The sequence below is a fragment of the Macaca nemestrina genome, chromosome 4, assembly GCF_043159975.1.
Source record: "Macaca nemestrina isolate mMacNem1 chromosome 4, mMacNem.hap1, whole genome shotgun sequence".
NCBI classification, from domain to species: Eukaryota; Metazoa; Chordata; class Mammalia; order Primates; family Cercopithecidae; genus Macaca; species Macaca nemestrina.
In genome coordinates, this window is record NC_092128.1 from 118,453,114 (window position 1) to 118,475,758 (window position 22,645).

The window sequence follows — 22,645 nt, forward strand, 5'->3', positions numbered from 1 at the left end:
TAATGCAATTCTTTGAATGACAATTATTTTAGTGTTTTTCAGTGTGCATCGACTACATCATGAACGGATGCCTCAGCAGCAGTAAAGACAAAAACAAGACAAAACAAAACAAAGGATTATAGTTTTGAGAACACGTAACAGCTTCTGCCACCAAATTCTCCAAGATCCAAACTAGCTGCTCAGCCAATCTTTTAGAGAGGATGTTGGATCTGAAAGATTAGTTTTTTGGGCTTCCATATCGGTGATTAACTTATTAATGATTGGATTCATCTGGGATACAGACATAATATTCAGTCTTTATGATAGCACAGGTTTCCCCCTGGGCTGCAGTGAGCATGTCTGCAGCCCTTCTCATAAGAGCAACGTCATTGTTTAATAATGAGATAGCCATGCAGCTATCATTTAGGGCCTCATTTTATATCGTTGGTTAGGGCCTCTACATGCCAAATGGCATACTCAATACACAGTTGGGCAGAAATATGGAAGCTAAATGATTATACTGATGGGATACAGAAGAAATCCACTGACATTGTAAATGAGGAAGATTTGCAGGCCTTGAAGGAATATTAACTGCTTAACCTTGTGCCCAGGCATAACCCAAAGAACAGCGTCCTAACCATCCTAGGTGTAAACGTGACCACAGATTGGTGCCACACAGCCAAGAAAGAGCCATTTAGAGCTAACCAATAAATACCCAGTCACTGTGTCCATTCAGGGGCGTGTCAATCAGTACTTTGTGATATACTGATGTGGTTAGACATCTCCTTGGTTATCCATCCCATATCTCTAGTGGTATTGAGCCATGTATCTTTGGTGTGATTCTTTCATTCCCAACTTAAATCTGACCAAAAGAGAGGGTAAACCAGCTAAAACAGTCCCAAATTTGTATTATACTATCCCCAAATTCAGTTGCCTTATCTCTCAGTTGGGTCAGTGCCAGCACTAAAGCTAACAAATTGGTCTCTTTTACTGAAATGCTCTTTCCGTGTGCTTTGCTTTGTATAATATTATTAACAGGCCAGTGATGCACGTCATCCTTTGTCATGCTAGTATGAAGCAGTGATCACTGGTCTTGAGAAACGTGGATATATTTCTGATATGCTATCTAATCTGTCTTTGGAAAGGAGATATCCATCATGGTAATCACCAGAACCACTGGAGAGGGGCATGAGGTCACATACCCAATAAGTGTTTTTCTGTAGTCTGCTAGCATAGTCCTGAGCCCACTGCAAGAAGAGGTTTGCTGTGGGCAATAGCTGTTGATAGTGGCAAGAAAGTCCAATAACTAGGGATATAAAAACAAGAAAAGAAATTTAGTGGGAACTTGCAAAGAAAGATATACTTCATCTACTAACGATTATTAATAGTAAGTGTTTATATAGATACAGGCCTAGTCCAGTGTCTTAGGAAAGCTGTCTATCTCAGATGTTGTCTTTTTCTCATTCTTGTTGGTTCTGGAGAATATTTTTAGATCACCAGTTGAGACAAAGTTCAAATTGGTGAAGTGGCTTTCTTTTTTTTCTTTTCCTTTTTTTTTTTTTTGAGATGGAGTTTCGCTCTTGTTGCTCAGGCTGGAGGGCAATGGCGCGATCTCGCCTCACTGCAACCTCTGCCTCCTGGATTCAAGCAATTCTCCTGCCTCAGCTTCCCGAATAGCTGGGATTACAGGCATACACTACCACGCTCAGCTAATTTTTTGTATTTTTTAGTAGAGACAGGGTTTCTCCATGGTAGTCAGGCCAGTCTCGAATTCCTGACCGTAGGTGATCCACCCACTTCAGCCTCCCAAAGTGCTGGGATTACAGGCGTGAACCACCGTGCCCGGTCGAAGTGGCTTTCTTTAAATGGGTGACATGAGTCAATTTCTTTTAGCTTAGTGGTATCAGGTTTGGAGCACCTGATAATTCTCTTGCATCTTGGCTGAAGGAAGTCTTTTAAAAGGTCTTATTTCCGATAGACAAAATCTCCGGGTTGAAGTCCATGGTCCTTGAATTTTTCATCCTACAGGAGGTCACTGTGGAGTCTTTTACTAAATTATAGTTTCTAGTTGGCTGCCTTATAAAACTGTTGCAATTATACAACATATTCTCTTTTAATATCATATATTCACAGTTTTCTGGGAATAATTTCATAGGTCTGCCTGTTATAATTTGAAATGGAGACAGTCGGGATTTACCAAAAGGGGTTGATTTTAGGTAAAGTAAAACCAATGGAACAGGTTTCAGACGAGGAATTCTACAAATCTCAGTATATTTTTACCAGTTGAGTTTTGAGTGTTCTATTTGTGTTGAGGGTTAAACTCCAACCTTTTTTCTTCTGTTGTCCAAATTTCTACCTAAGAGGTTTGGGGAGTCATGCCCTACACACCAAAAAAGTCTCCTCAGAGGAGCTTATTATTTAACATAGCCTGCTTTCCATCCTGACTCTGATATAACGTTACATGACAGATAAGGAAAGAAATCAAAATATTCTAACTTCAAATGTATTTCCTTGCCGTATTTTGAAATTACCCTGCAAAGTTATCTCTTGAAAAACCTACATTCTGTAGAGAATCCTCTTTCCCATTCCAGGCCTTTTTCCTGATCCAGGAGAGAATCAGCTAAGAGTCTGGCATCTTTTTAAGTCTGATAAGAATCATTTACAATCTAGTCTCTTTGAAGCCCACTACCTGGAGGACTCATTTGCAAAATAAGAACCTTGTTCGGCTGGCCACAGTGGTTCACGCTTGTAATCCCAACACTTTGGGAGGCTGAGGTGGATGGATCACCTGATATCAGGAGTTCAAGACCAGTCTGACCAATATGGTGAAACTCCGTCTCTACTAAAAATACAAAAATTAGCTGGGCATGGTAGCACACGCCTGTGATCCCAGCTACTCGGGAGGCTGAGACAGGAGAATTGCTTGAACCTGGGAAGTTGAAGTTGCAGTGAGCCGAGATTGCACCACTGCACTCCAGCATGGGTGACAGAGCAAGATTCCATCTGGGGGAAAAAAAAAAAAAGGAACCTTGCTGTCCAGAACCCCTTATCTTAACTTAGACATTCCTTTCCATTGATCCCAGGTTTTTCAATAAAGTCTTTTAAACAATTATTAATCAGAAAATATTTAAATCTACCGATAACCTGGAAGCCGCCCACACCCACCTTCAGTGGTCCTGCCTTTTTGGACCAAAGCAATGTACGTCTTAAATGTATTTGAATGAAGTCTCATGTCTCCCCAAAATGTATAAAAACTAAGTTGCACCCAAATGTTAATGGTGCAGGTTCTCTAGGTACTTGGCATCTTAAACAAAGAACTGGGCAAAATGCACAAACAAAGCAAGAAAAGAATGAAGGGTTTTATTGAAAATGAAAATACACTCCACATTCCACTGTGGGAATGAGCCTGAGTATAGGGAATCAAAGGCCCCATTATAGAATTTTGGGGAGTTTCAATATCCTCTACCTGGGATACGCCCTATGTAAATGGAGAGATGAAGTAAAGTTACAAAGTCATTTACTTGGCCTACACCCTATGGAGAGGTTATTTCCTGTCATAGCTGAAGTGTGAATTGGCCTTATGTTCGCTGCCTCCAGACCCTATTTTCCTGCCTCATCTCCCCCTGAGAGATGTGATGAACCCAAAGTCCAAGGTCCTGAAGTTTTGTTGTAGTGTGGATGGCAAGGAAAGTCTTTCTCCAATGTTCTCAGAAGATTCAAACCATAAAAAGCCTTTTTACCCGGTGAAAATACACTGCAGCATAATAATCTACTGTTATAACATCAGCCCTCTTGCATGGGAAAGCTTTACAACCAGAAAATATGCATCGAAAATAACAATCGAATGATCCCTTTAAAACGTTTAAATGACCCACTGGGTATTTTCTTTTTCTTTTCTTTTCTTTCTTTCTTTTTTTTTTTTTGAGACAGAGTCTTGCTGTGTCACCCAGGTTGGAGTGCAGTGGCACCATTTCGGCTCACTGCAAACTGTGCTTCTGGGTTCAAGCGATTCTCCTGCCTCAGCCTCCCAGGTAGCTGGGATTACAGGCATCTACCACCATGCCCGGCTAATTTTTGTATTTTTAGCAGACAGAGGGTTCACCATGTTGGCCAGGCTGGTCTTTAACTCCTGACCTCAAGTGATCTGCCACCTTGGCCTCCCAAAAAGTTGGAATCACAGGCATGAGCCACCGTGCCTGACCAAATGTATGTGAAGCTTAATTGTTTTCCCAGGAATATGGGGTCAAGCATTGGTTATAAACATTTTAAACAATTTCACTGTCAGCTGGTTTAACATGAAAATCTGACAAAATATTTTCTTGGTATTTAATTAATTTTTGGGTTTGTAGCTTTATACAAGGAAATTTGGTTATTTCTGTGGTTTACAATAACTTAACATAAAAACCATAATTATAATTTATATCATATACTATTTTAGAAATCCCATACAATTTTGGAACATATGTTAGATTATTCACAAAAATATAACCTAAAGAAGATTGAACACCATTTTGGCAATCCCATGTACCTAAACACGTCAAACAATCCTGTTTACCTCTTCTCTTTATGTTTTCGGGGCCTCTGATCCATCCAGAAAGTCAGGCATTAGGAAGACAATTTTGAAACTGAAGTTTTATTTTGGAATTCCATATTACCATAAATTATTTATTTTGCCAGATGATAACTCAGAAATTATAAAGAAACAAAAACCTTTTATAATCTTTTACAAAAAGAACACATTCTACCGTTTTTACACACCTTGTATGTAAAACTGTTTGTAGTAGTCTTAAATGCATGTTACAATGGTGACTCTTAGCAATTTTAACTTTAGTGTAAAACCTAGTAAGTTATGTTCTGATAAGGTTTGACTATTTCCAGCATAGCTAGGGCATGGCCAACCCCACATGTACCTAGGCCTTACCTAGCAGGAAAGCAGGCGAGTTAAACAATTTTCAAAAACCAGAAAAGCAGCCTATGACCTTAAAGCATGTAGCAAACCTAATATTTGAACATAATTTAGACCACATATTTACAATTGGAAGACAATTGTATTTTACCAATAATCTTTAAAACCATCTTTTTTTTATATTTTTTTTTAATTTTTTTTTATGAGACAGTGTCTTGCTTTGTAGCCCAGGCTGGAGTGCAGTGGCATGATCTTGGCTCAGTGCAAGCTCCGCCTCCTGAGTTCACACCATTCTCCTGCCTCAGCCTTCCAAGTAGCTGGGACTACAGGGGCCCACCAACACACCCGACTAATTTTTTGTATTGTTAATAGAGAGGGGTTTCACCGTGTTAGCTAAGATGGTCTCAGTCTCCTGACCTCGTGATCCATCCGCCTCAGCCTACCAAAGTGCTGGGATTACAAGTGTGAGCCACTGCACCTGGCCCTAAAACCATCTTTATTTCCCAAAGATTGCCAAAGTCATGTGAGCTAAAAGGCATTACATTTTCTACATTTCTGACAAAATATTTGATTTAATCTCTTATTATTATTAAACCAATTAATTTAAAAGTTTACAGAGGAGATGAACAGTGACTTTTTCTTCACATTTAATCAGTTTACACAGACGGAAAGAGGCCAGAAACTGACTAGTAAGAAATTCTTACCCTTTTGCTGGCATGCCAGGTTTCTGGGTTCTCTGCCTGAGCAGCCCTGGCGGCCCTGGCAACCCTGCTTGACTGTATGCAAACAAACACATTGTCATGAATTAAGAATATTCACAAACAGTTTACAAATGTTGGAGAAATTAGGCAGAGGGAGAAATCTGACTCAAATTCTATTTATGAAAGTATACTCAGCCCATTTAAAGTATCAAGAAGCCTAAAATCCAAAAAGTTAGTTTATAGCTGGTGTGCTCCATCAATTCCTGCAGCTTGACAAAAGTAGCTTATGAATTCCAGGCAAATGAAATGAATGATGACTTGCTGGAAATGTGGAGGAAACAAAATAACTATTCATAGAACCAAATAAAAGCCTTCCACTAGAAACTAAAAAGCATCAGGGTTTTATATATATGGATACATAAGCAAAGCCAGAGGAGAATAAACAGCAAATGAATGAAAACTAGAAGCAAAAACAAATAAACAGAAAACCAATCCTAAATTTTCCTACTTAATTTACCCTGGAGGCTACAGTGTTACCTAGGGTCCCTGAAAACCCACATAATGAATATTTTATTCCTGATACACAATTCAATACCCTTAAGTTCACCAATATCATTATACTTCTGTGCAATCAAGAAGACGGATCACTTGAGGTCAGGAGTTTTAGACCAGCTTGGCCAACATGGTGAAACCCCATCTCTACTAAAAATACAAAAATTAGCTGGGCATGGTGGTGTGTACCTGTAGTCTCAGCTACTTGGAAGGCTGAGGCAGGAGAATTGCTTGAACCTGGGAGGCAGAGGTTGCAGTGAGCCGAGATTGAGCCACTGCACTCCAGCCTGGGTGACAGAATGAGTCTCCATCTCAAGGAAAAAAAAAAAAAAAAGAAAAAGAAAGAAATCCTCTTTAGGCACATGACCAGTAAGTACTCTGGCACTATCCACACAAAACAGTAAACATAGTGTGAAACAATCCAAGTGTGTATGTGAAATTTGGCTTTACACTAAATCCAGCTTCATGTTTAACTATATTGAAAAAATAATTGCTAAACTGCCGATGCATTATACAATACTTTTTATTTTATTTTAATCAAGATTAAGAGATTTAATTATGAAAATGCTCATTAGCCAAATGTTTCCAGTTCTGTATCAGGTTTTAAAGAATATTTTATTGTTTAAATTTTTTCCACATCTACTACATTGTTTCATAAATAACCTTTTCAAATCTGTAATTTGAGCTAATTTTTAGATAACTTCTGAATTAGGCAAAATTATTTTTTTTTCCACTAATAACCCTGTCTGGCACATTTTGTATACAGAATTGCGTGTTAATTAGAATTGTATCCCTAGTAACCTAAAACTTTAGCAAAACTCTAAAAAGCAAGAAATCCTGAACTGTTAGATATGGGCATTTATAAATAAGAACAATTCCATAATTTTAGAAACATATTTCCCTATAATTACAACTATTTCTTAATTGGAAATGATCCAAATATTAAATGAGTGTTAAAAATAACTTTAAGATTTTAATTTACAAAAAAAGTTTACCTAAAACATTTATCCCATGCACTGTACTTAATTTTTTTTTACTTTTAACAAGAGAGACATGAGACATCAATCAACTTTGTAAAATGAACATTGTAAAATGAACATTGTAAAATGAACATTGATTCCGTCTGGAAAGGCAGGACAACTAGAAGCTGGGAGGGGGATTAGGGCTTCCAGGTTACAGGTAGGTGTGAGAGGAGCAGTTGCATTCTTTTGAGTTTCTGATGAGCCTTCCCAAAGGAAGCAACCAGATATGCATTTATTTCAGTGAGACTTTGAGTAGCTTGCTCCAAGCAGCTACCAGCTTGAATTAACACTGACATTTAAAAATATATAGCAAAGACAAACAAAAAATTCAGACAAAATGTATGTTGACAATTCTGAAGGCATTTCTGTTTTTATCCCACCAATAATTTTAAAGCCAGCTTGTTTAGTAAAGGTATACTTTAAGTCACATGAACTTGAAAATTGCTTAGACTGACTGACTTAATTTATGAGTGCTCTTTTACTTATAAGCCAATTTGGTAGACACAACATATGTATAACAATAAGTGTACATATAAATAAACGCATCTAGACATGTATACACATACATAAATGAATATCCAATAGCTTGGAACCTTAGCCATGAGATAGCAATACACGCTTGCCAGTTTTACTTTGCCCCAATAGATAATCCAATGAAGGCTGTAAACCAAAATTTCAGGTAAAGCAGTCTCCATGGCAGTTTGATTTTTTTTTTTTTTTTTTGAGACCACATCTTACTCTGTCACCCAGGCTGGAGTGCAGTGGCATGATCTCGGCTCACTGCAACCTTTGCCTCCCAGGTTCAAGCCTTTCTCATGCCTCAGCCTCCTGAGTAGCTGGGACTACAGGCGCCCGTCACTGTGCTTGGCTAGTTTTTTGTGTTTTTAGTAGAGACAAGGTTTTGTCATTTTGGCCAGGCCGGTCTCAAACTCGTGACCTCAGGTGATCCACCCACTTCGGCCTCCTAGTGTGTTGGGATTACAGGCGTGAGCCACCATGCCTGGCCTGGCAGTTTGGTTTTTAAAGGCTCCTCACCAAACTCCAAAGATCACTGGGGCCAAACCATACCAAAGGAGGGCGTCACACGTGAACCAGGCCCCCTGCTTAGAACTGCAGCACAAAAGCCTGGATACATGCAATGCTATTCCACTTTCCATTCAATGGTAAACTCCAGATTCCGAACAATATTGGAGACAAACAGCATGGCAACTACGAGAGAAAATTCTAAGGAGGGTTAGTACTAGACCTCAGAACCTCTGATGAGAGTAGCCCCTTTGGGCAGGTTGACATCTGCTGGACCCCTGGGACCATCTTCCTGTGGGGTCCAATCTTAGAGTGCCAGACATCTCTGGCCTTAGGTGGTGCCACATGCAGGTTTTCCCCTCCAGAGCCTACTATGAGCTTTATAAGAACAGCCATGAACTGTAATGTGAACTGGATGCTGGGTGGGCCTTTTTGTTCCTCAGTCAGTTGTGTATGATAAGGGAAGAATTTAGCATAGGAAAAGAAGGTTGATGTCCCCTGAAACATGTGCGAGTTTGCTCCAAGCTGCACCTCATGTAGGGATCAGGGACAGTGTGTGGAAAATATTTTTAAAAAGTCCTTCCCCCTTTGGGGCAGGGCAATTGTAAATAGACACTGAAAGACTGAAAAAGAAAGAAAGGAAAAAAAATAAATAAAAAGAAAAAGACCCAGGTTCCTTAAGCCAACCGGAAGGTGGCAGTCAGGCTTCTCCACATGGAAAGCCCTTAGTTTCACTGGCCACGGCCAGAAACCTGCAGTTGCTTCCATGTTTATGTGCTGCCCACCAAGGGTCCCAAGTTGGAAAGGAAAAGAGAGACAGGGAGAGGGAGAGCCCCTGTATGGAGCAGAAAGGATAGGGAGATAAATGAATCCCAAACTTTGGGCTTACATCTTCCTCCTGGCTGGCTCAGCAAAATATGCTAATGGTGGAAGGTGTCCAGGCTCTTGATGTCTTCAACAAAGAATTGGATAAAATGCACAAACAAAGGAAGGAAGGAATGAAGGGTTTTATTGAAAATGAAAGTACACACTGTGGGAGCAGGCGTGAGCACAGGGAATCAAATGCCCTGTTACAGAATTTTTGGGAGTTTCAATATTCTCTACTTGGGGTATGCCCTATGTAAATGGAGAGGATGAAGTAAAGTTACAAAGTCATTTACTTGGCCTATGCCTTATGCAGAGGGTTGTGGGGGATTGGTCATAGTGGTGGGAAAAACTATAGGGAAAGGGTGCAAACCTTCTGAAAGGTCAGAAGGTTCTACAGAGCCCTGGGGGAGAATAGCTGAAGGCAGCTGTTCTATAGCTCTGATGCAGGGGGCAAAGGGTAGGTACAAGGGAGTGTAGGGGAATTTATCATAAACAGGCTAGTTTACTTATGTTGACCAGGAACTGATCTTTGATGATCTGCATGCCTGACATTCTCTGATAGGGGAACAATAAATGTTAACTACCTATAGGTTGCATTTGCTCCAGGCTTTTGGCATTATGCCTGCACTGAATAAAAGCAAGCAGCTCCAGCTTCTTGGGGCTGCTCTCTAGCCACTAGAGCCGGGCAGTCACCTAGCTGCTCTTATACCGCATATCTGTGTCTGAGCACTCATTTCATCTGTCGACCAGGGGCAGACCTGGCAGGAGGTGCCACGTGTGAGGAACGCTGCAACGGATCGCGACGGAACCTTCAAAAATGAAAGTGAAGTGATGGCACAATCAATAATTGGTGCCTGCTGGGGATTTCCAAGTTTGAAGGGATTTTCAAGCTATGCATTTCATCATGGGACAACAGTTATCAGCTTAACAGCAACAGTATATAAAAGTGTTTAAACCGCTGCTTAAAGCTAGCGAAGCCTTGCTCTTGGAGGCCCAATTAAGGGACCTAATGCAAACTGTTGTTTTCCATAACCCATGGTTCTCAGAAGAAGGCACACTAGACTTAAAGCTCTGGGAACAAGTGGGAAAAAGTCTTAAACAACATTATGTACAAGGACAATGAGTTCCAGTAACATCTTTAATGTTATGGGCCTTAGTTAGGACTGCTTTGGCCCCTGCTTTACACAGAAGAGCCTAAAAAGGGAGGGGAGGAAGAGTCATCATCTACTTTACTGCCTCCTTCTCCCTCAGCCCTGCTGTTACCAGGTAAAGGTGCCACAGAGGAGACAGATTTTCGCTGAGCCCCCTCCCCCAATTAATTGGAAAAAGACAAGGGATACACCACAGTTATGGGACCCTGTCTTAGGCAAGCAGCATTAGAAGGGGAGCTCTTGGCCTGCCCAGTGATGCAAGATCAAAAGGCAATCAGAGGCTGGGCGCAGTGGCTTAAGCCTGTAATCCCAGCACTTTGGGAGGCTGAGACGGGTGGATCACGAGGTCAGGAGATTGAGACCATCCTGGCTAACACGGTGAAACCCCGTCTCTACTAAAAAATACAAAAAACTAGACCGGCGAGGTGGCGGGCGCCTGTAGTCCCAGCTACTCGGGAGATTGAGGCAGGAGAATGGCGTGAACCCAGGAGGCGGAGCTTGCAGTGAGCTGGGATCCGGCCACTGCACTCCAGGCTGGGCGACAGAGTGAGACTCCGTCTCAAAAAAGAAAAAAGAAGTCAATCGGGTACATGAACCCATTACTTTCAACACTTGTAAAGAAATAAGAAAAGGCATTAGAGAAAACGGAGCCACTAGCCCATTTATGAGAGGATTAATTGAGGCCATAGCAGACAACTATCATATGACCCCTTTCTGATAATGGCCACTGTTGTAATTTCTCCCCTACCCCTGACATGGCTCTCTCAAGATCCAATTTAGGTAGAACAGTGGCCTTCAAAGGGAGACAAGTTAATAATGATCCCATGAATTAGTTGAGGGACAATTAAAAGCTGGCCGTATAGAACCATCAAACAGCCCTTGGAATTCGTTCATTTTTGTCATTCCCAAAAAGTCTGGTAAATGGAGACTTTTGTATGACTTATGTGCTATCAATGTTAATTTGCAAGCTACTGGGCCCCTTCAACAGGGGGTCCCTTCCCCTGCAGTGATTCCTTGAGATTGGTCTGTAGTCATTATTGACTTAAAAGACTGCTTTTATACTATTCCCCTTGCAGAACAGGACAGAGAAAAATTTGCATTTACAATACCAGCTATCAATAATGAAAGGTCAGCTCACTGATTTCACTGAAAAGTACTTCCTCGAGGAATGTTGAACAGTCCTACCATGTGTCAGTGTCATGCAAATCAGACTTTGCTCCCCAGTAGGAAAGAACTTCCTAATTCCAAGATCATCCATTATATGGATGACATCTTGCTGGCAGCCACAATGGAGCAATACTTTTGAGTTTATATGCCTCTGTCAAAAGGAATACACAGTTAAGAGCTTTAATCATAGCATCTGAAAAGGTACAGATGTCCTCCCCTTGGAAATATCCTGGATACATACTAACTTCCTGGTCAGTAAGACCTCAAAAGGTTAAATTGAATACTAACAACTTACATACCTTAAATGGTTATCAAAAATTACCAGGAGTTATCAATTGGCTTCACCCCAACTTGGGCATAACTACTGACAAATTACAGAACCTGTTTTCTATCTTAAAGGGCAATGCAGCCCTGGACTCCCCCAGGTATTTAACCCCTGTTTCAAAAAGAGAAATTGAGGAAATAGAGCAAGCTATTTTTCAGAGGCAACTAGATTGCATAGACCCACAATATTCAGTCCAATTATTAGTATTTCCTACTAAAACAAGATTAATAGGAGACCTTCAGATAGCACTCTCTGATTATGCAGGCCATATAGAACATCCCCTTCTCACTGATAGACTATTCCAGTTCTTATCTCATACTCCTGTAGTTATGCCTACAAAGGTAGTTCATGCCCCCATACCTAATGCTTTAACACTTTTCACTGATGGCTCTGGTAAAAATGGAAAAGCAGCTATCTGGTGGGAACCGCATGACTCCCTCACTTGATCTGGATTTACTAGTACTCAGAGAGCTGAGGTTGGAGCCCTAATATTGGCCCTGGAAACCTTTTCCACTCAGTCCATCAATATTGCTAGTGACTCTGCTTACTTTGTTTGTTTATTGCAAAACCTTGAAACGGCCCTCATTAAGTCCACTCTTGAGCCTACCCTGTGCACCCTTTTTCTTTGACTTCAGCAATCACTGGCTCAATGAACACATTCTGTTTTTATTATACACATTCAGGCCCACAGCTCACTGCCTGGTCCACTAGTTCATGGTCATGATCAAGCAGACCTGCAGGTTATGACATCACTGCTTGGCCAAGCCACCAAATCACATTAATTTTTCCACCAAAATTGGAGAAATTTTTCTAAACAATTTCAGTTAACCCAAAGACTAGCTAAACAAATTATCCTGCGATTCCCAGATTGCCAGCTCGCAGGCAAGTCCCCTTCCTCAACAGGTATCAACCCTAGGGGACTAGAACCTAATTAGTCATGGTAAACAGATGTTATGCATGTCCCTGAATTTGGAAAACAAAGATATACACATGTATCCATTGGTACCAGTTCCCACCTAATTGCTCTTCCTGGAGAGTCCAGCTGATATGTCATTAAACATCTTCTTCTCTTTTACGTTTAAGGGGCCACCCACAGAGATTAAAACTGATAACAGTCCAGTTTACACCAGCTCACAATTTCAACAATTTTGTCATACATGGAATGTCCAACATTCTATGGGTATCCCATATAATCCCTAAGGACAGGCCATAGTAGAACCTGCCCACTCCACCCTTAAAAATATGCTCAGAAAACAACAAAGGGAAAATATGAGTAAGGATCCTACAACACTATTGGCACGAGCCTGATTTACCCTTAATTTCTTAAATTTAGAGGATAAATTTCAATCAGCTATATAAAAGCACTTTGCAAAAATCACTCAAGATATAAAACCTTCAGTTTTATGGAAAGATGTAAATAGTAATGTATAGTGTGGTTCAAATGATTTGCTAACATGGGAAAGAGGTTATGCTTGTGTTCAGACCCCCTCAGGTTCTCTTCAGATTCCAGTATGAGGCATCAAACCTTACCATGGTGTGGTTAGGACACCCAACCCGGTACCAGAAATGAAGGAAATGACCCTGCAGGACCCACAGCCCTGGATAATGCAGCTTCCTCAGATGACACAGGCCCCGGACATTTTGCTGAAGAAGACAACTCAGGAGGCTGAGTAAATCCTGCTCCAGACACAGACACCATTCACTCCAGATAATTTGTTCCTTGCTATGCTTTCTGTTGTACTTTACATCTCTCATAGGGTATTAATCTTTTTTAGTCTCTCGCTTTGCCTGCTCCCTGTACTTGCTACACTCTATTGGACCCATCTTCAAGATCTGCCTTTTTTCTGCCCTGTTACTTGGGCAGACACTCCCTTCCAAGCCTCTAACAATGTGATGGATTGGCTGGGAGGGGTTGACATACCCCAGTGGGGTCTCTCAGTAATGGCACACATTGGACTGAGGTGCCAAGTAACACTACATATCACTCCTTGATTGGAAAAGAATAATACTGATTATACTCATGTTTGTCTTATATTATTTACTGGTTCTAGGATGCAAAGCTGGAACATGAGCTGTAACTGCCACACCAGTCAAACCTGTCACTGCGCACATCTGTATGTTTCCATCAACAAAACCTGATGCAAACAAAACGAAATGAAACAAAACAAACAAACAAACAAATAAAAAACAGAAAAGGGGGAGATGTGGAGGATTGGTCAGAGTGGAGGGAAAAACTATAGGGAAAGGATGCAAACCTTCTGAAAGGTCGGAAGGTTCTACAGAGCCCCATGGGAAGAATAGCTGAAGGCAGCTGTTCTATAACCCTGATGCAGAGGGCAAAGAGTAGGTACAATGGAGTGTAAGGGAATTTAACTTAAACAGGCTTGTTTACATATGTTGACCAGGAACTGACCTTTGATCATCCACACACATGACATTACCTGAAAGGGGAACAATAAATGTTAATTACCTACAGGTTGTGTTTGCTCCAGGCTTTTGTCATGATGCCTGCACTGAATAAAAGCAAGCAGCTCCAGCTTCTCGGGGCTGCTCTCTGGCCACTAGAGCTTGGCAGTTACCTAGCTACTCTCACACTGCATACCTGTGTCTGAGTTCTCATTTCATCCAGGGTCTGCGGGACAGACCCGGCAGAAGATATTTCCTGTCATAGCTGAAGTGTGAATTGGCCTTATGTTCTCTTCCTCTAGACCCTATTTTCCTGCCTCACAACCACCCTGTACACATGTTCTCAGGATCTCCTGAGGGCTGTGTCACAGGCCATGGTCATTCATATTTAGCTCATAAGGACTAAACTGCTTTTTTTTTTTTGAGACAAAGTCTCACACTGTTGCCGGGCTGGAGTGCAGTGGCACTATCTTGGCTCACTGCAACCTCCACCTCCTGAGTTCAAGCAATTCTCCTGCCTCAGCCTCCCAAGCAGCTAGGACTACAGGGGCTTGCCACCATGCTTAGCTAATTTTCATAGTTTTAGTAGAGATGGGGTTTCACCATGTTGGCCAGGATGGTCTTGATCTCTTGACCTCTTGATCCACCCTCAGCTTCCCAAAGTGCTGGGATTACAGATGTGAGCCACCGAACCTTGCCATAAACTCTTGATTTTTTTTAATCTTGCCCAAATTCTTATCTAAGTGGTCTGGGGAGTCATGCCCTACAAACCAAAAAGTCTCATTAGATGGGTTTTATTTAACCCTATATATTGTGACTTACTTTCCAACCTGACTCTGGCATAACATTATGAGACAAGGAACAAAATCAAAATATTTTACCCCAAAAACATGTTTCTTTGTCACATTTTGAAATGTCCCTGCAAGCTGTCATTTGTGGGGAAAATTTGCATCTGGAAAGAATAACAATTAAGATAACTAGACCTTTTCCTTCCAGGCTCTTCCAATTCTGAATAGGTTAACTAAGAGTCTCACACCATTTAAAAGGTCTTAATAGGAAGCATTTGTCATCTATTGTTTCCAAGGGCAGTTGCTATGAGACTTCAAAAGAACCTTGGTCTCCACAATCTTTTATCTTAACCTGAACATTTCCTTTCTATTGATCCCAGGTCTTTAGACAAACTCAACCAATTGTCAATCAGAAAATGTTTAAATTTACCTATAGCCTGGAAGCTGCCCAGACCCCGCCACCCAATTTGAATTGTCCAGCTTTTCTAGAACAAACCAATAAACCAATGTATTTCTTAAATGTATTTGATTGAAGTCTCATGTCTCCCTAAAATGTATAAAATCAAGCTGCACCCCCAACCACCTTGGGCACATGTTCTCAGGACCTCCTCAGGGCTGTGTCATGGGCCATGGTCACTTATATTTGGCTCAGAATAAATGTCTTTGAAGATTTTACAGTTTGACACTTTTCGTCAACATTCAGAATAAATCTCTTTGAATATTTTACAGAGTTTGACTCTTTTGGTCACCAGTGTGTTCCACTAATCCGGATGACTGGGGGTGATTGGCACAAGGAAAATGTTGTAGAATGGGCCATATTTCACATGCTGACTGGATTATTTGTCTAATAAAACGAGTGTCCCATACACTCATAAAATGAGTTCATTTGAGAGGAACTCCCAAAGTTGAAATTATTTTTTTCTAAGGGAATTTTACTTATGGCCAAAGGTTATGGTGGTAGGTGAATAAAATCTAGTTGCCGTACCTCCAAGCAGCCTTTAAGGAAAACAACTTGATAACTGTGTAAAGGTTTCCACGGATTATATTTTGGGCAGGGATTTTTACTCACACAATGGGTGGGTTCAATTGCTTGGTGGGTGACAGTTCACTTGAAGTGGCATTGATGTCTTGGGTAAATACCAGAGGTTCATTGTCTCACACCAGGGAAATCAAGGACTTGAACATACAAGAAGTGAGTTTAAGAGTGGAGGTTTAATAGACAAAAGAAAAAGAAAAGAGAATTGCTCTTTCTTGCGGAAAGAGAGGGGCTCCTGAATGGGTTTTCTGGACCACCACATAGTGCATGCAGTCTTATAGGCTGGCTTGAGTAGGCAGTGTCTGATTTACATAGGGCCAAAAGATTGGTTGGACCAGGTGTGCCATTTACATAGCATGCAAAGAAGCTGGCCACCCCACCCTAATCTTTTATTATGCAGTTGGATTCTCTACCTGGCCAGTGCCATGTTGCCTGCTCCTTACTGCACACAAGGTTGACAAAGAAAAGAGAAGATGTTGGGAAAACCAGCCCCACACCACCCAGCAGGTACCCTGAGTCCAGCGGAGACAAAGGAGTTAGAGACAGAATAAGAGTTTAAAAGGTGAGTCCAGGGGACCAGAGTGTCAGAGGCTTGCTCACGGCCCAGAGCTCTCGGGCTCCCCTAATTTATTGGTTTACAAGCTCTTTGTTCTTGGGGCAGATGGGAGGGTGAGGAAGGGATGAGGAAAAGGATTAATCAGTGAAGGAGAACTCGTGAGTCATTCAATAAGATGTATAGCAGCGGTGGTTTCTGTGAATTTCCTTGAGCAAAAGCGTGTGTCTAAACTACTTAAAATCTTTAACTTAGCTCACGCCTGTAATCCCAGCACTTTGGGAGGCTGAGGTGGGTGGATCACGAGGTCAGGAGATCGAGACCATCCTGGCTAACATGGTGAAACCCCGTCTCTACTAAAAATACAAAAAAAATTAGCCGGGCGTGGTGGCAGGTGCCTGTAGTCCCAGCTACTCAGGAGGCTGAGGCAGGAGAATGGCATGAACCCAGGAGGCGGAGCTTACAGTGAGCCGAGATCGTGCCACTGCACTCCAGCCTGGGCGACAAAGTGAGACTCCGTCTCAAAAAAAAAAAAAAAAAGGTCTTTAACTTATCATTGGGACTGAAATGGGTGGGAGCAGGTTTCAGGAGGAGCCAAGACGTTTGATTATACTCCACTGCTTCAAGGGAGTGTTATCTCCCTGAGCAACCTGTGGAATGCCGCAGAGTGATTATGCTCTCAGGCATAAAGACATGAAGGCAATAAGAAGGCTTTTCTTCTCGGAGGCCGCCCATGGCTACCCATGGGTGTCTCACACAGGGGAGACCAACTCATCTGGCACCCTAGAAATTCTCTTTCCCACAGAAGATGGAGCCACCATGTTGAACATGCTTGGCCTGCAGGTAGCCTTTTCCTACAGGCACAGCTGCCGGCGTTCACCTGTGCAGGCTCCCAGCTTGCTTATCTATGTTTGCAGCTCAATTTTACAGGCTGCTCTTTGTTAAAGAAGAAATGATTTGACTGGGCTTGGTGGTTCACCATGGCCGAGGTGGGCGGATCACTTGAGTCAGGGGTTCGTGACCAGCCTGGCCAACCTGGTGAAACCGTGTCTCTACTAAAAATACAAAATAATTAGCTGGGAGTGGTGGCGTGCACCTGTAATCCCAGCTGCTCCGGAGGCTGAGGCATGAGAATCCCTTGATTGCAGTGAGCTGAGATCGTGCCACTGCACTCCAGCCTGAGCAACAGAGCAAGAAGTTGTCTCAAAAATAAAAATTAAAAAAAGAAAGAAAGAAATTATTTTGGGGCTACTTTTTTTTTTAAAAGGAAAACCTTCCCAAGGACTCTTACCCTCACTATCTGCCTAAATAATTTCTTTTTAACTCCTGTGTCACAATGACCACAACCAAGGAGGATTTAACAAGGGGTTTTATTATTTGTAACAAGTAAGGAGGACACCAGGCATAGTTCCTAAAGCAGTGCTTCCCTGAGCGATGGTGGAAACAGGGCTTTTACTGGGCTGGTGAACTGAGTTATTGTATGTAGAGGTAAAGTAAAGGCAGTGCAGGTGCAGTTGCTGATCATGCTTCACAACACATGCATAGGAAAAGTTGAGTAAGCTCCTCCCTGGGCGAGGATTTTAGTATGGCCACGAGGGGAGTTCACTGAAGTTCATTTCCAAATCTAGCATCATTGGATCCAACTGGTTTTTGTTTTTCGGGTGCTGGGCTTCTTCATGGAATTCAAGGTGCAAGAGTTACAAATGGGTAGTTTTTCATAGTGCTACCCCAAAACTGGGGACCCAGGGTTACAATGTGGCAGCACTTGTACACCTTATGAGCCACCGTTGGACCGAGTTTCCTATTACACTGTTTTCCCCAAGCTATCAAATGATTGAGGCTTCAAAGAGTTAAATCTTGCACATAAATTAAGAAAGATTACGGTAATTTCATTGGGAGTATGGGTAGACCATTTGGTCTATACCATAGCCCAGTTTCAGAGGAGTGTGTTCCCCCTTTTGTTTCCCAGTTTTCTTTTCATTTTGAAATGCCCTTGGCAAGGTAAAGCATTGAAGTGCTAGATATTACTTTCACAAATCCTCAGTGTGCTTTATATAAACTGCTTGCCTCCTCAGTCCTGTAATCCTTCCCCCTGTTTGTGATGGCTTCCTTCCTTCCTTCCTTCCTTCCTTCCTTCCTTCCTTCCTTCCTTCCTTCCTTCCTTCCTTCCTTCCTTCCTTCCTTCCTTCCTTCCTTATTTCCTTCCTTCCCTCCCTCCCTCCCTTCTTCCTTCCTTCTTTCCTCTTTCTCCCTTCCCTTCCCCTTCCCTGCTCTCCCCTCCCATTCATCCCTCCCTTGCCTTTCTTTCCTTTCCTTTTTCCCTTTCTCCTTTCCTCACTCCCTTCCTCCCTTTCTTTAAAAAAAAAGATCATAATATATTTCTGTGACATTTAAACCTGTAACTTTAAAAAATTTAACAATGAATAAGTTATATCTGTAAAATGCCTCTAAACTTTAAACAACTGCTGAAAACTCCAATAACGTTCAGTTTAGCAAAGATTTAGCAAAACTGGAAGGATTTTTCTCATTTCCTAATACGAAAAGCCAAAAAAATTAACTTTGTAACTAATTAATAGACTTCAATTAAAATCTACTATAGAGCTAGAGTAAGAAATAGAATATTAAAACATACCATCTGGTTGTTGAGAAGTGAAGGAAAAGGTCACTAAACAAATTGTGTAAACTCTCAAGTGATACAGAATAATAATGGAAATAGTGCCACCTTAATGAGGTCTTAATTTTCTTTAAACAAATAAGACAATGAAGAAAAAGGTGTGTTTTACACAACTACCATTGAAGCAAAACCAATTCTACTGTTTCAAAAGATGGTTATCAGCTTTCCATGTCGTAAGAGCAGAAATCCACCCTCAAGTTGGAGATTTGATCTGTAGTTACCCTCGAAATGGCACCACCATAGTTTATACATTACACAGTTTTTCTTTTCTTTTTCTTTTTTTGAGACAGAATCTCACTGTGTCACTCAGGCTGGAGTGCAGTGGTGTGATCTCAGCTCACTGCACCTTCTGCCTCCTGGGTTCAAGTGATTCTCCCACCTGTAGCTGGGGTTAGAGGTGTGTGACACCCCACCCCGTTAATTTTTGTATTTTTAGTAGAGACAGGGTTTTGCCATGATGGCCAGGCTTGTCTTGAACTCCTGGCCTGAAGTGATCCACCTACTATGTCTGCCTCCCAAAGTGCTGGGATTGCAGGCATGAGCCACCATGCCCAGCCACATTTCTCAGTTTTTCTAAAGCAGATGTTTTAGGACTAATGGGCCAGTCCTGCCTATTCTCTAGCTGTTTGCTGAAATCATCAATCCTTTGATCCTTAGCAATCCTTAAAAGTCCAGACTATCTGAGAACCACTGAAGTTGACAGGGATGTCCTACAAAGGGGCTGAGGATAAGGGAGAGGGTTATGTCAGAGTACAGAGTTTGCATCATTGCCTGCTTTTTAATAGCGAGTGAGCTCTGTTTCCAGAGCCTCAGTTTACCTAAGATTTCCTGAAATGAGAAAAATCTTCATGCCCTATCTGCTTTGCAGGGTCATTGTGAAGATCAAGGAAAAATCACAAAATAAAAAGTATTTGTAGACTGTTTGACAAATGGAAGCCTACACAGGGCTCCATTGAGTTCTGTGACGGTGGGTACCTCCTTTCTCTGTGGTCTGGAAGCACCCTGTGTTCTCCGCTATTAGAGAATACCTTGTCATAGTGTAAATATTTAAATCTTCCATTTATTAAATTGTGAGTTTAAGGAGAAAGAACCATTTCCCTTTGTAACCAGTGCTTACCAGAGTGTTCAGAACATGGGAATCTATTTGATAACAGTTTGCCAAATGGGTGTGAGCAAATCATTCTCAGGATTTAGCTGCAAGATACTTTTATTCAATATCACACAAAATGAATCCTATTCTTGCTACTCCCCAAATAATCACAATCTGAATGGCTTGCTTAGTGATAATTTTATTCATGTAAGAATTATTTATCATATAGCATAGAGGATGTTGTCCCTGGGGTGGGGGTAATTAGTGTGGAAAGTAAATGACTCCCTGATGCTTTTTGCTTTTAGGATTGAGTTACCTTGAATCACATGAGGTTCAGATGTGTTCCCGCCAAGCAATTTCACTGCCCTGCAGGGAAGCTCGAATTCACGGGAAAGAGTTGAAGCAATTAGTCCAAAACAGTGGTTCTCAATGTGTGGCTCTGAAAGAACAATGTAAATATTACTTGAGAACTTGTTAAAAATGCAATCCTTGGTCCTCAGACCTAAGGAATTAGAAAGTCTGTGGATGGGACGGAGCAATCTACGGTTTAATCACCTCCAAGTGATTCTGATGCCCACTTGTGTTTGGGAACAACTTCCAAAACCAAGGAAATCCCAGTGAGTTCTCTGTTAATGAAGGTTCTTACCATCTCATCATGTAGGATGGTTTCATCTCCAGGTTATCATCCCAACTTCGACTGACTTCACAGTTAAGAAGTTTATTATGTCACATTACAAGGAGTCCAGATGGAGAGTGGATTCAAAATCACTGTGGTGTCGGATGGGGCCTCAATCCCATTTCCCTGTAGTTCTCCTCACTCTGCCTTCCTTTGCGAATTGACTTTGTTTTTGTGCTTGGTAAATGGCCATGGCTGTTACAGATGTCACATCCAAAACAAAGACATCTCATCTGGTGTTCTCTTCTCGACAGTTAGAAAAACTTTCAGTGAAGCTGCAGTTGAACACCTCTTCCTATGTGTCTTTTTGGTAAACACAGAGTCACATGGGAACTCCTATACCAGTTCTGTGGAAAGAGGGGAAGACTGCTTTGACAGATCAATTGAGTTTTGCTTTTTAATCTGGGTATTCTGTTCTTCTCTGTGAGTCAGTCCCATATGTCATAACTGGTCACCAGAACAGAAGAAGACTGAAGCTCTGCCTGCAAGTCTTGTTTTTGTAATTTTTTTTTTTAAATTTCATATAGTTCACTCTTTTGGATGTACTGTTCTATGACCCTTTTAAAAAACTTTTTATTTTGAACTAAGTATAGACACATGAAGTTGCAAAGATGACATGGAGGGATCCCATGTAACTTTCCTGTAGTTTCTCCCAGTGGTTATATCTTATGTAACTGTGGCATAATACCAAAATCAGAAAATTGACATTAGCACAATGTGCATGTACAGTTCTGTGCTCTTTTATCACACATACAGATTCATCTAACTGCAATCAGGATACAGAACTATTCTATTCTATTTATTTATTTATTTATCTTGAGACAGAGTCTCGCTCTCTCGCCCAGGCTGGAGTGCAGTGGCGCAATCTCTGCTCACTGCAAGCTCCGCCGCCTCCCGGGTTCACACCATTCTCCTGCCTCAGCCTCCCTAGAAGCTGGGACTACAGGTGCCCGCCACCACACCCGGTTAATTTTTTTGTATTTTTAGTAGAGATGGGGTTTCACCATGTTCGCCAGGATGGTCTCGATCTCCTGACCTCGTGACCAGCCCACCTCGGCCTCCCAAAGTGCTGGGATTATAGGCATGAGCCACCGTGCCCGGCCAGGATACAGAACTATTCTATCACATCAAACATCTCCCTTGTGCTAGCCCTTTGTAATCACGTGCAACACTCCAGTTCCTAATTCCTGGCAACTGCTAATATGTATTTCATCTTGATACTCTTGTCATTTTGAGACTATCATATAAATGGAATTATATAGTATGTGACTTGTTGTTTATTCGGTAATATCCTTGAGATTCATCTAGGTTGCATGTATCAATAGTCTGCTCCTTTTTTTTTTTTTTTTGACAGAGTCTCACTCTGTTGCTCAGACTGGATTGCAGTGGTGTGATCTTGGCTCACTGCAACCTCCACCTCCTGGGTTCAAGTGATTCTCTTGCCTCAGTCTCCCAAGCAGCTGGGATTACAGGTGCCCACCACCACGCCTGGTTAATTTTTGGATTTTTAGTAGAGGCGGGGCTTCACCATGTTGGCCAGGCTGGTCTTGAACTCCTGATCTCAGGTGATCCTGCCACCTCGGCCTCCCAAAGTGCTGGGATTACAGGCATGAGCCACTGTGTCCAGCCATCCATTCATTTTCATTGCTAAGTCATACTCTGGTATGGATGTAGGACAGGTTGTTTAATCATTCACCTATTGAAGGAAATTTTGGTTGTTTCCAGTTTT

The 22,645-nt window shown here is 41.6% G+C and overlaps 1 long non-coding RNA gene across 1 annotated transcript; it reads right to left on the reverse strand.

The window, feature by feature from the left end:
* Nucleotides 1-1,196: 1,196 nt before the first annotated feature.
* Nucleotides 1,197-20,958, reverse strand: LOC105492356 (uncharacterized). The gene is made up of 3 exons (XR_011621691.1): nucleotides 20,796-20,958; nucleotides 20,557-20,679; nucleotides 1,197-1,285 (listed from the first exon to the last, which is right to left on the reverse strand). It is a non-coding gene; the product is annotated as an uncharacterized lncRNA (long non-coding RNA).
* Between the last annotated feature and the right edge of the window lie 1,687 nt (nucleotides 20,959-22,645).